Genomic DNA, 14652 nt, shown 5'->3' on the forward strand with positions numbered 1-14652 from the left:
ATGAAGCCCAGGCCGGTATGACCCTGACCTTGAGTAGCATCTTACCCTCACCAAGAATGATGCCACAATATGAAGACAAGATGATCAATTTCAACAATTGGCTTAAGTACTGGTGTCATTCAAAGGAGATCCAATGCCTGTCAGCTTGGGATGATATGCTCGACAAGCCACGATGCTTCGCTAGGGACGGCTTGCACCTGTCACCCTGGGCTTTTGGATATTGGCAAAGGCTCTTGCTACCCCCATAGTGCCTTTTTTAGGCAAGGCTCAAAAGACAAACCCACCTCCATAGGTAACAGAAGGGATAAGAAACTAAGAGTAATGCTACTCAACGCCAGAAGTCTAAACCTCAAGATGCACGCACTCGAAACTCTCCTTAGCATGGAGAACATCAATATCTGTGCAGTAACAGAAACCTGGTTCAGGGCTCCCGAGAGCACCCCAGCACTACCAGGTTATACCTCATACCATGCTTTTCGGCCCCAAAACTTGGACCGAACCACAAAAGGAGGGGGAGTATCGATATTCATCAAAGATACCCACACCTCCAGGTTGGTGGCAAAGCACAAAGCATCAGAGACTATCCATGTGCAACTAACAGTGGGTAAAACTGCCTTCCAGTTTATAGCCTGCTACAGACCACCCTCCCAAACCCAGGAACCCCACTCGGCCTTCCTGAGAACACTGGAAAATATGAAGGTCTCTCCAAACACCATTATATTGGGTGACTTCAACTTCCCAAACATAGACTGGGAGCATTACTCTAGCTCCAACACCCTAGCCCAAAGGTTCCTAGAATTTATAAACTCAAATGCTATGGAACAACTTGTTACCACTCCCACAAGAGGGGAAAACATACTGGACCTGATCATCACCAACATGGGGACTCTATGCTCCAGACCAGAAGTGTATCCCTCACTGGTAAGATCAGACCATAAACTAATCTCACTGGATATTCACATCCCGACCCCACCCCCTGCCCAGAAAACCACAGTGAAAAACTTCTCTAAAGCAAATTTTACACTCCTCAAAACTGAGGTGGAATCCTTCAAAGCCCCCGGGCCTGTGGAAAATACGGCCCAGACCACAGAATCCTTTATAAACGCATTCTATGTACACCTTCAGGAATGCATGGATCATGCGATCCCAAATAAAACCAAGACCCAATCCTCCAAAGGCAGGCGTCCTGTCTGGTGGACCCCAGCCATAAACAAACTATACAATAGAAGGAGGAAGCTACTAAATGATAAAGCAAAATCCCAAAAAGGGAAGGCATCACTGATCAGTATTAGCAAAAAACTACGGGCACACATAAAATTGTCTAAGGCCAGCTTCGAGAGAAAAATTGCACAGGACACTAAGGATAATCACAAGGCTTTCTTTAGTTATGTTAGGAACCTGGGTGGTAATTCCCAGATATGCTCAGAATTAGTCCAAAATGACAAAAAATACACCAAACCCACAGACATTGCCAACATCCTAGCTGACAGGTTCAGCGCAAACTTCTCCCCCCTCTCCCCACCAAAAGGGCAAATATCTATCCCAGCAGAGTGCTGCCCCCCTGACATCTCAGATGCTCAGGTAAGAGCCGCCCTCTCCAAAGCAAAAAACACAGCATCAATGGGACCAGATGGTGTCCCGGGCTGCGTCCTACATGAACTCAAAGAAGAGCTAAACCCAATCATAAAACTAATGTTCAATCTCAGCCTTACTACAGGATATGTGCCCAAAGAGTGGCGTACAGCAACAGTGGTCCCTCTCCATAAAGGTGGTGCCTCAACGGATCCTGGAAACTATCGCCCCATAAGCCTGACTAGCTTGGTCTGCAAAGCTATGGAAAGGATCATCATGGACCTCATAAATAAAGATATTGGGGACCTACAAACACTGGATCCTACTCAGTTCGGCTTTGTTAAGGGCAGATCCTGCCTCTTAAACCTGGTTGATTTCTTTGAAACAGTCACCAAGGCCATTGACGAGGGGAAGGTGGTCCACACAGCCTACCTGGACCTCGCAAAAGCCTTCGATACAATACCCCACTCGGGCATTATAGATAAGCTCACCAGCTTAAATATAAACCCCTATGTCACTAGATGGATTGCAAACTGGCTCAAGGACAGAACCCACATGGTTAGAATTGCTGGAGCCATGTCAGACTCCAAACCAGTTACAAGTGGTGTCCCACAAGGCTCAGTCCTGGGACCTCTTTTGTTCGGTATATATTTTTCGGAGGTACAGGCCAACACGGAAGGACTGTGGCTGACCAAGTTCGCAGATGACTGCAAACTGGGAGCCATAATCGACTCTCCAGCCAACACAAGCATCCTCCAAAAGGGCCTCATAGAAACAGACAACTGGTGCCAGAGCCATGGCCTCAAGCTAAATGCCAAAAAGTGTATAGTCATCCCCTTTGGCAAAAACAAAGTGCCCACAAATTACCACATAGGTGGAAATCCATTAAGTACAGAAGAAGTAATTAGGGACCTGGGGACCCAAGTTGATAGTAATCTCTCATTTGACAACCACGTGGCCAAAGTGGTTAGAAAAACATTTTATATAGCCCACCTAATCATGAAGGGATTCACATCTAGATCAGGGAGGTCATCGTGCCTCTTTACTCATCCCTCATCAGGCCCATAATTGAGTACAATGCCCCTTTTGGGATGTACCTTACCAGACACCTGCAGCAACTGGAAAGACCCCAAAAGTACCTCACCAAGAGGATCAAAGGGCTCAAACAGATGCCATATGCTGCCCGGTTAAAGAAACTCCAGCTCTACTCAGTGGCATACCGCCTGTTCAGAGGCGATCTGTGCCTGACGTATAAAGCCATGTCCAACCCGGAATTAATGGACATGCTGCACCTCAGAAAATCCAAATCCCATCGAGCTACGCGCTCGAGAGACTTGAACCTCAGCACTGAAATAAATAGGACATGCTGGAGGGACAGATTCATAACCCAGAGGCTCCCTTCACTCTGGAATAAAATCCCAGTCCAGGTTAGGCAGAGTCCCTCATTGACTCTCTTGAAGAGGAATCTTGATGAGTGGATGGGAGATCGTAGGTTTACCCCGGGTATCACTTCTGTGTCACTGTTAGACAGAGGCACAGTATACTAACCTCAAAAAAGGGCATAGCAAAATAAATTTAAAATGGGTGGCGAAAGCCAAACACATTCTGGCTAGGCTTATAAATGCCCTAGGGCAGATAGCCTAGTATGAACCTATGAACCTATGAACCCATATATATATATATATGTGTGTGTGTGTGTGTGTGTGTGTGTGTGTGTGTGTGTGTGTGCGTGTGTGTGTGTATTCACCTATATATGGATTAAAAATTCCAAGTACAACCCAAAAATATTTTGAAATTGTGACTACCCCATTAAACGAAAATGAATTTAATACCTTGAGGTGACGTAAGACTAAGTGATTTTAATGAATGGATGAACTGTTATTGATTTAATTGATTGGTTGTTATTCATTGTAGTTAATTCTTATAGGCTGAGAGTTTATATAAAAGGATGCCTTTTAATTTTGTATTTAATGGTCTGATTAAGACATATTTAGTATTGTGAAAGAGCTAACCTGGTCTGATAAAGGAATTATTTTAACTTGGCTATGTTTCAGAACTCTTTGTTTTTTGTGTTGCAGTTTAATGGATTAAGAATTGTACTTACTGTAGAACTCTGGCCTACTCACCTAAATCTGATTAACCCACTCAGCCAGCTGAATTTGTCATGTCTGTGACTTCACTTTTGACTGGATCAGGTCATACCTGTCAGGGTTGACAGGTAGCCACCAAACTCCTACGAGATATCATTTTTTTTTCAAGTGTTAGTACCTGTGTACATCTTCATCTTCTCCAGGTACAAGTCATGCAGACAGATAGAGCATGATTAGTGTCTCTTTCTCAGACCAGCCAGGAGCATGGTTTTGTACCTTTACAGCTGCTGCTATCATTCGAGGTGCCAGAATAAAAATTAAGAAAGTTCGATGAGAGCTGTATTAACCAGGTTAGAACCACTCCATGTTGGGTGTGACATCAGCTTCATCAAACCCTTTTTTACCAGCAAGCTCTTTAGACCATGTTTTGATAACATTGATAGTTTTGGTATAACCACAAATTCTGTGTCACACCCTGTTCTTTCTTAAAGACAAACACTTACCACAGTATACAATTACTAATAGATAATTTCTAACTTTATTAAATGAGTTAGGTGTTTCCAGTAATATTTTATTCATAACATGTTCACCTTTTTTCATCGACTTCAGCTCTGCATTTAATATGGTGGTACCAATGCAGCTGATAGAACATCTGACACATTTAGGAATCAGTAAGTATCTCTGTAACTGGATCCTGGACTTCCTGATTGAGAAACAACAGAGGATGTGTTCAGGTAAGAACACATCGAAGTGCATCAAGATTAACACCAGAGTTCCTCAGGGATGTATTCTCAGCCCACTGTTATTCACCATCCTGACTCATGACTGCTATGCTACGCAAAAGTTCAACCATATCATCAAGTTTGGTGATTACAACAAAGTCATGGGGCTCATCACAAACAAGGATGAAAGGGCATGCAGAGAGGAGTTGGCATCTCTGATCAGTTGGTGCGAGGGAAACAACCTTTCCCTGAATATAAGCAGGAACAAAGAGATTATCATCGACTTCAGGAAAAGGAGAACAAACCACCCAGTGCTCAGGATCAATGGTGAGAGTTTGTAGAGGGTTAGGAGTATGAAATTCCTCATTGTACACATATCAGAAGATCTCTCTAGGTTGGGAAACACCAGACAACTGGTCAGGAAAAGACACCAATGCCTCCACTTTTTAAGAAAGCTGAAAAAAGCTGTTTCCTCCTCATATTCTCTCCACCTTCTATAGAGGTGCAATAGAGAGCATCCTCACCTACAACTTCACAGTGTGGTTTGGAAGCTGCACAGTTACAGAAAGGAAAGTGCTAGAAAAAGTGGAGAGGGTTGCAGAGAAGGTAACAGGTTCCAGACTTCCAGCGATACAGCAACTTTATTCTGCAAGAAGCATCCAAAAGGCCACCAAAATAATATAGGAGAACACGCATCCTGTGCATGGACTGTTTAAGCATCTGGCTTGAGGCAGGAGGTATCGCAGCATCTGCTGCAGGATTACAATATTCAGTAATAGTTTCTAACCTACAGTGATTAGACTTCTGAACTTGGGCACTAGTCCCAGAGGTCTGTACAGAAAATAAGTCAATGTTTATTTATTTGTGCAATATATACTTACATATATTCAAAGTAAGTGCAATATTTATATTTATTTATTATATCTATAGTCAGTATTATTAAACTCACTCAACTGCAATATTAGACAAATAACTTAGGCATTTCAATCTGTAGTGTGTTTTATTTTATTTTAAATAGGGTAGTTAATTTAACTCAGGGGAGGGTACTCTTCGCGTTTGAGTGTTGGTAAATGTCTATGCGCTTTCTTGTGTATATTGGGAGTAGCATTATATTTGTTAGTTGCATGTGTTGTTTCGCTTTCCTTTGTTTATATTGGGAGTAGCATTGTATTTGTTAGTTGCATGTGTTGTTTCGCTTTCCTTTGTTTATATTGGGAGTAGCATTGTATTTGTTAGTTGCATGTGTTGTTTCGCTTTCCTTTGTTTATATTGGGAGTAGCATTGTATTTGTTAGTTGCATGTGTTGTTTCACTTTCCTTTGTTTATATTGGGAGTAGCATTGTATTTGTTAGTTGCATGTGTTGTTTCACTTTCCTTTGTTATCTCAAGATTTGAGCTGATGCACGTAATTTCATTCAAGCTACACATGTGCAGTTCTAAATGTCAATAAAGTTCAGTTCGACTTTTGACTTTGACTTTTTTCTTCTGTCTGCATTTGATGATATGCATTCAAGTGTGACCTATCATTTTTATTTCCACATTTTTCCCTTTCTTTTATTAATAGGTAGTATAGAAAGAAATGTCAGTACTAAAGTGAGGAGTATTTCCAGTACTTTTGTATAAGTACTACTTGTTAGGGTGTGATATACACACCTGGATGACCAGTGATTGACATTCACATTCATTGCAACCTGACATCTAGAAGGCTTTATTTTGAATTTCACCAGTATATCTGTATAGTAGCTAGTTTTGGCCAAGCAGCATGTGTCCATGAGCAACTTGGCATCGCTAAAGAGTGCTGAGGAGTAAGCAGCTGTCTGCAGTATTGCCATGCTTCCTCAGACTCATCCACTTAACATGTTATGAGTGGTCAAAATCAGTGAAAATTTGGAATACGCTGACGTACTTCATAAGGCAAAACAAAACTCTCCAAAGTGTCCAAATAAGTCCCACTCATTAAAAAACAGAAATAACAAAGAACCAAAGAGTGGCTCAACAGTCAACTGTCAAAACTTTAATAATATTTGGATGAGAATAAAACAGCAAAGATTTTGAGTTAAAGCAACTCTTTATCAATGCTAAGACAAAATACAAGTTTTGCAGTGAATCCATTTATACTAGTAGACAGCATTCTCTAATGAATCAGTTATCCAATTAAAGTAAAATGAAACATAACGATACAGAAAACACATAATGCCCAGAAAAAATACAGAAAATATAAAAAAAGTATAAAATTAAAAAAAAAAAAAAAAAAATAAAAATATATATATATATATATATATATATATATATATATATATACATACAAATTCTCTCTTAAATTTCAATACAGGCTTAATACTAGTTTTAAAATTTAATCCAGGTTGTCTATCTGCCCTGAAATAATTGATCCACCTATATTCTGCCATTTCAATTTTAGTACTTATATCTCCTCCCCTTAGATTATCATATACCTTCTGTATAACTCTAAATTTGAATCTATGATCATTACCTTTGGTCATAATATGCTTAAATAATGCATTACTATCTACTTCTCTTTTTATTTCATATAAATGTGACTGTATTCTTTCTTTTTATTTCTAATTGGTCTTCCCAATGTAGAAATGCTTGCATTTTATACATTTCGCTAAACAGATTCAGTAGTGCATGTAGCAAATGTTGTAAATTAAAAACATGTTTAGTTATAAGATGTGCAAAAGTAATCTCAACATTAATACTGCTGCAAACAGAACAATTACAACATGGAACAGCTCCCTTAGTCTTGATATGACATATGCAAACTTCATCATTCATCACGTCTTTATAGCATAACTGTGATTTCAGGTTTCTCTCATTACTAAAAGTAAAGGGAAGCTTAACACCTATTATTTCCTTAATAGCAGGATTAGATTGCAATATTGCCCAGTTCTTACAAATCACATTCTTAATCATTGTACTGTGCCTGTTATATTTCATAATATATCTAACTGAATTGTTAGTACATTTATTACATATAGGCAAATTACTTATAACAGAAAATGAAGGTTTGGCAAAAATATCTCATTCAAGAAGGACAATTTCTTTAGTCTTATCAGTCAATGAATGTTTATAACCCCTAGCTTGAAAGTCACTAGACATATTACAGAGTTCAGATAGAAAATGTTCATTATTAGTATTAAGTCTACTTGCCCAAATAAACTGGCTTTCAGTGACACTTAGATATATATATATATCTGGGACGTTTGCTCAAGTGAGCAAATGACCAAAACCCAAATGGACGGGCATACTTACACGAAAGTGCTTTTCACCGAAGAAGTAAGTAAGTATGCCTGTTGCCGAGGCTGTACTACAGTGCAGGTAAGGGAAATTTCCCTTTTCCTCACTGTAGTGCAGTTTCAAAGGGAGAATATTAAAGTAGAGGGGTGTGGGGGCACAGCAAAAATGTAAATGCAGTGTTTTTTTTTTTTTTGTAACACGCTTTAACGAAAGTGCATTTTCGATAAAAGCGCTTTCTTTAAAGTGTGTTCGGTTATTATGGATTCGGACATTTGCTCACTCGAGCAAACATCTATATATATATATATATATATATATATATATATATATATATATATATATATATATACCTAGGGTGCATACTATCCTAGTGAATAAACCTAGTACTTTGGATACGTTGTATGTATAGTGCTATCAGTCTTGCCCTCATTGAATAACAAAGTTATATCCAAAAACTTAATTTCTTTACTATATTATATTATATATTATATTTCAAATCAAAAACTAGAAAATCAGTAGTATTTTGTAGTTCTACAACAAATTATTCTAATTCAATAGCAAAAGCAAGAATAATTTTATAAAATAAGTAATAGTTATTAACTGAGCAATTAACAGTTCCTGGCATAGTAAATTAAGAATTAGTTGCAATGCATTTTGAACTGTATTGTACTTTTTACATTCAATGACTGTTTAAGTATTGGGAACTGGTTGCAGTGTGTTAGACATGTGGTCCTTTACACTGAAAATGTAACAACTGAACAAGACATCATTGTTATTCTCCATACAATTTAGACTTTGTTATTGAGCTTATCAATGCTTACTGTGCATAAGACAGAAATACAGATGTGAGTAGGGGAAAAAGATGTACTGATCCACATGTGCCAAGACTACATCCAGGAACTTCCTCAGCATCCCTGAAGCAGAAGCCTGTGAGGTCCCCAAAGTGTCCTCAAACTGTCTCTGTAAGGTCCCCAAAGCAAGTATAGTAAGAGCTATACATATTTTGGTGTCCAAAGGAATAGGAAATCCAGGCATTCCTCCACTGCCCCTATGGGGGTCAAACATGCCCACTAAGACCCTTATAATGAGTAATCCATTGCCTATATTCCCACCTTCCTCTTGGACAAGTGCCACTGGGCAGAAGTTCCTTTGACCCAGCCAAGGCAAGTGACTCTGACCTAGAAATGGCAAAGTTCACTGTAAGAAATTTTCACCACTTGCAATTCTGATACTTTGGGCAAGTCTTTCCTTTTTATACTGCATCTGCAACAACCATAGGAAAGCAGGAAAAACTGAGTATGAAATGCAATTGACATAAAACAACCTTAATTAGCCTAAGAGCATTTACATCAGTTTTCATTGCCATCTTATTATTGGCTCATTTATATACCTACATTCGGGGACACAATAAATTGCCATAATCAACCTTTATGAATTATGATACAGCAGCACCAGTTTGAGCTTGCCTTATGTTTAGATCTAGGGATGTCATTCTCCCTCTTTATTCAGACCTCATTAGGCCAATCATTGAGAATAAGAAAGACCGCAGTGGCCTAATCGATATGGGCATTGACTTCCTATGCCAGGGATTGTCGGTTCAAGTCCCATGTGGGCATCTGGGATGACATAATCTTTGGCGGCACAGTGGGTGCAGTGGTTAGCATTGTCACCTCACAGCAAGAAGCTCTCCATTTCAATTCTTGGCTGGAATGCCTTGTGTGGAGTCTGCATGTTGTCCCTGAATTTGTGTGGGTTTCCTCTGGGTGCTCTGGTTTCTTCTCACATTCCAAAGACATGCATCTGGAGCATTTGTCCTAGGGCCTCTGCTGAAAATGGGCTCTGTCCCAGTTAGACTTTCCTGGTAAACAAATGTTAAATAAATAAATACATAAATAAATAATGCCACCTTTGGCATGTATCTGTCCAGACACATGCAAAAACTGGAAAGCTCACAGAGTTACCTTATTAAAAGGATACAAGTACTAAAACATATGTCCTACAAGGCCTACTCAAAGCCCTATTATTATACTTAGTATCTTATAGACTGCAGTGGGGTGACCTGTGTCTGGCATGCAAGTTACCCTCCAGCCTAATGCTGATGGATTTGCTGCACATCAGCAAGTCAAATTACATCAGAAATACTCATTCTAAGAATATATATACCTCTTCTGCAGCATCAACAGAATGGTTTGTTGGGGAATGTATATCTTGCAGTGGATACTGGTGCTCTGGAATTAACTTCCCATCCACATAAAACATAGTTCATTCCTGTCCATGTTCAAGTCCAACTTGGATCTATGGATGGGAAACAGAAACGTTTTCCCCTGGGCTTCCCCCCTGTACTACCAATGTATAGAGACTGCTCCCCTCAGAATTATCTACTGTATAATCCCAATTATTCTCACTAGGGATAATTTAGAATTATTCACCATGGGATGAGTCAGAACATTATAACACCAAATGGGATGGGTTAATGCAAGCACTAAAAGGGAAACTGGCTGGGCTTAAAACAGCCTGCAAGGTCAGCTAGCCTAATACTCACCAAGATGGTGCAATTCTATCAAGGATTGCTCCTGTGCTCCTCAAAAAGGATTAATATGTAAAAATCTGTGACACCTGTCACCCATACAAGTAACAGCACACAAGTGTTTTTTCTTTAGGTAACTTATAGTCCTACTGAAGTATTTTTTTTATAATGACAAGCACAGACTACAGCTGTATGGTGCCTGGATCTGAAATGTACATGTGTTTGTGTTTCTGGTCTAAGCAGTAGTTTGACTATACCCTATACCCTGTAACCTAATACACTGAATATATTATGTATGAAAAGCTTTCCAATGTGTAATGGCCCCCAAATTGTTACCCAAGACAAAACAGATGCAATTATTACTACTATACTTTTTTTTCACCAGACTGGAAATAAGGGTTCACATACAGACAGACAGCATTTCCATTAATGGGGGCACTAGTAAGTGATTTATGCATCTTTAGAATGTTTAATATTCAGTCTTATTTGCTCTGCAATACTAACACAATGTATTATTTCTCTATGATGTTCAGTAAGCCATAAATCAAGAGAGCAATAATCAATATTGTAGTATTTGAACCAGATAAGTTCTGCAATGAATGTCTATAGTTCTGAGCTGCCAATATTTACTAGTTAGCTTTATTGCCTTTGATCCACTACTAACATTTAATATTGCTCCATTAAGAAACTGAAAGAAATGTAAGAAAGTTAATTAAGACTGAAGGAACTTATAGGATTAACATCATTATCATTTCTGAGAGTAAGGCCAGAAGAATTAAAACACTGGCAAGGTAAACACAGCAGTTTCTCTTTCTCTTCAGGAGTTTAATTTTAGCGCATTTGAAGAAACCACAAAAATGAGAAAGGTGAAATAAGACAAAACGAGTGATGGAATGGAAGGCATTAGGAGCCTGAGTCAAACAAATGTGTTAAACATAAATATTTCTTAATTCTGTTAATTGAACCCATGAGGTATGTGACATATTACTAAAAATGTACAAAAAAGTTGTTGTTGTGTCTTTCGGCTTTTCCCAGTTAGGGGTCACCACAGCTGAACTCCGGTCCACTAATGATTGGCAGTAGATTTTTACGTGCCAAGTTGCCAGCCCTGACGCACAGGTACACCCATCGTGCATGTCTCCACACAGAACATGCTTTAGCTGAGAATCAAACAGGACAACGTCTTACTGTGAGGTGACAACACTACCGCAGCATCACCACCGCAGTCACTAAAAATATGGTTACTAAAAGATGTTTCCTCTGCAACAATGGACAGTTAGTAAAATATGTCATACTCCTAATAAGACTAGACTATATAAGCTGATTAGATTAAATATCAGAATTACTTACAGTAAATTAAAAATACAGTAAATACAGCAGAATAGTAACAGAGAACTGTTTACTGTCTTGTTGGACTGCCCACAATATAATAACATTGGTGCAGAGATACAAACACTCCAAAGTGGATGAATGTTTTGAATCTGCCTAATAATATGTTTGCATTATATCTCCAATCAACTGATTTGGAACATTATGAATTTATACTTGGATGCCTGCATGGAACAGAATAATAAAGTGTTGGCTGTTGTTTAAAATGAAGCTAAGTATTGAAGGAGCCAGCTTGAGAAGGTAGGAGTGAGCCAATGATGTCAGATTAGTTATCTCATGTAGTGTAAGCTGGTGAAGTCCTGCTGCAGGAAAAAAAAAAAACTTGAAAAATGCCACAGAAGTGTGGAGCAAATGCTGAGGGCCTCAGAAGCATGAACCAAGACTTAATGCCAAAGAACGCAGCCACCTTTGGCTCAGTTTAGCCAGCTTTGCACCATGCTTGCCAGTTAATAGTAGGAAAAAAATGTAGTACTATCATGCAAGAAATCCTAGCAGTCACACAACACCTTGACACAAAGGTTATTCCAAATTCACTGACTGGGTGAATGTAAAGTCTTTGCTCCTGGAATCTGGATGCAAGCCAGACCTTTCGGTGAAATGACTTGTGGGATGTAACTAAGCACTGGGGATGGTAAGACAACTGCTGGGGGCAAAAACAAGATTGAAAATAATTGCATTTATTAATCAATCTTATGTGAAGGAGGGAATTAGAATATTTGTCTAGAATAAGACAAACTTAACCAATATGAAAAATATACACATTTAAATATTCCTTTATTTTTAGAGGGGGAGTTTTGAAATAGGTATAATATGACCAAGAGATGCCCATTTATAAATGGTGGTGCTGAGACTGAGGAAGACTGGAGAGTAAGTGACTGGGGATATGACTGGACTGGAGGAAACCGTTAGAACAGCTGTTGGTGCTGTTGGTACCTTTAGTCAGATCTTTCTATCATGCCATTAGGGTTATTCACTGTATCTTGTTTATTTAAATAAAATCTTACTGGTTTTAGTCATATTGTTCCATCTTTAGCTGTAGTCACAGCTGTTGAGGCTATTAGCTGGATGTTTTTGCTTTTTAGTAAGGTCTTCCTGGATATAAACTGTAACAACCTCTGTTGGGGCTATTTAGCCAGTTCTTCTTGATTATAGCCAATAAAACAATTGTCGAGCCTTATTTTTCAACTTTTTTTTTTATTTTCATTGTAACTGTAAAACCCACTGTTGAGCCTTATTTTTTGGATTTTTATTTTTTCACATATTTTGTTGGTAGCCAGTTAGCTAGCTGTGATAATGGCTACTGTTGGGGAATGCTTGGTTAATACCTGTTGTTTTGACATTGATTGCATTCAAATCTTTAATCTTAAGCTTTATTTCTTTTTCTGTCCACTATTGTTAGTGAAATAAAGGATTCTTACTCCATTGGATTTCTTCATCGTAAGCTTTATTAGAATGATAAGTACTTTTGGCATTAGAATTCATCATACCAAGCCATTTAATGCCATTGCTGCATTATTTATAGATTAGGGAGAAGTTTGGGGAAAATGGAACAAGCTTTTGAGAGGAAGCCTATTATTATTGAATCAGGGGTCGTTTTGCTCCTCCTAATTTGCTTATCATGTCCTAATTGGATGCGCTCCTCATTAATCCAAACAATAACATATGCCTTTTTAACATATTTAGCAAACAGTTTTTTAAACAAATAGCTTTTAAAAATATTTGCATCTTATGTATGAAATATTATTGCCAGAAATACCCAGTAGTGCCCACATTTACAGTATATTGCTTAACTAAATGCCATTATGTCCACTTTTATGGGATTTTGTAATGTGCAGTGTTAACAACCTAAGGAGGAGAACTTCTTCATCATGTAAGAGTTGGTTGTGGAATACCACAGCAGTTCTGACAGAACTTGTGTTTAAAATCATTGGGAGTGAGTGGTGTCTCCAGAGTTAACAATGCCTTATCTCAAGTTATACTAAATCAATTAATCGAATATCTATTAAAATGCACTTTTTCCTCTAGGAGCTTCATCAGATTAGAGGTCAGCTGCATGTTCAGCATTTTTTTTTTTAGAAACTAAGCTGGAATAACTTTTATCCTCCATTCCATTACATTATTACTATATTGGCTTTGCATTGTACATTCATTTTATGGTTCTCTGTACATAGCAAAGCCTGCATACTTATGCTGTTTTCAGTGTATAACATCCACAATGTATTTGCTTTTCCTATGTCTGTTTACTTATATTTTATGTATTTGCTTATGTCACGTGGCAGTGGTAATGACTAAAAAGGTCATTGGACTAGTTCACCCCTCCCCCCCAAGTTAACAAACTGAAATAAGTAAGCAAATAAATTCCTCATGCATTATAAATAACACTTTAGCATGAAGTTGTGTGCTCTATATGCTTTTGAATCTTTGTATATAAAGCAATACAGATATAGATATAGATATAGAATATATAGATATGTCAGATGTAGTTAAAACACTCTTACTTTTCTCTGAGTAGTCCATCTATCATCATGTCTGACAAGGCAGAAGAAAAAATATTGCTTACCATTAGTGCCTCTCTAAGCATATGACTTCCTGCTAAGCCCCAGAAGCAATTGTTGCCTAATCCTTTTCTATTCCTGCTCACTCCAGAGATCACCAGCAAGCTACTGACTTTTAGGTTTGCAGAGTAGTATTCCTTTTATATATTTACCACCTGAAGTGATGCCTGTAGGGTGCTCTTACACGTTTTCACTAGAGTGCCTGCAAATTCATCTTTAATATGTCAGCATCTGCCACTGAATTGGAAATGTACAATGCAAACCCGTATGTACTTATTGAAGAAGATTATAAGAAAGGCCAAAAAAAAGAGGCACATTTTAGCCTTTGTGTTTAAAACTGCATTAGCACTTGCTCCGTCACTGACCAAAGATGTCTATAAAGATGAAATGGGAAGCCTCAAAGCAAGTCATATTGATCTGCCAAGAACACTCTGTCTACCAACGCTGAAGCAAATGACCTTGTTTTAGGCTTTGGATGCTGAGGTGAGGAACCTTCATGTAACCTTATTCAACTGTAATACAGCAACTGAAAATCGAAATAA

This window comes from Protopterus annectens, chromosome 4.part1 (genome assembly GCF_019279795.1).
Source record: "Protopterus annectens isolate FY-2018-M chromosome 4.part1, PAN1.0, whole genome shotgun sequence".
NCBI classification, from domain to species: Eukaryota; Metazoa; Chordata; order Ceratodontiformes; family Protopteridae; genus Protopterus; species Protopterus annectens.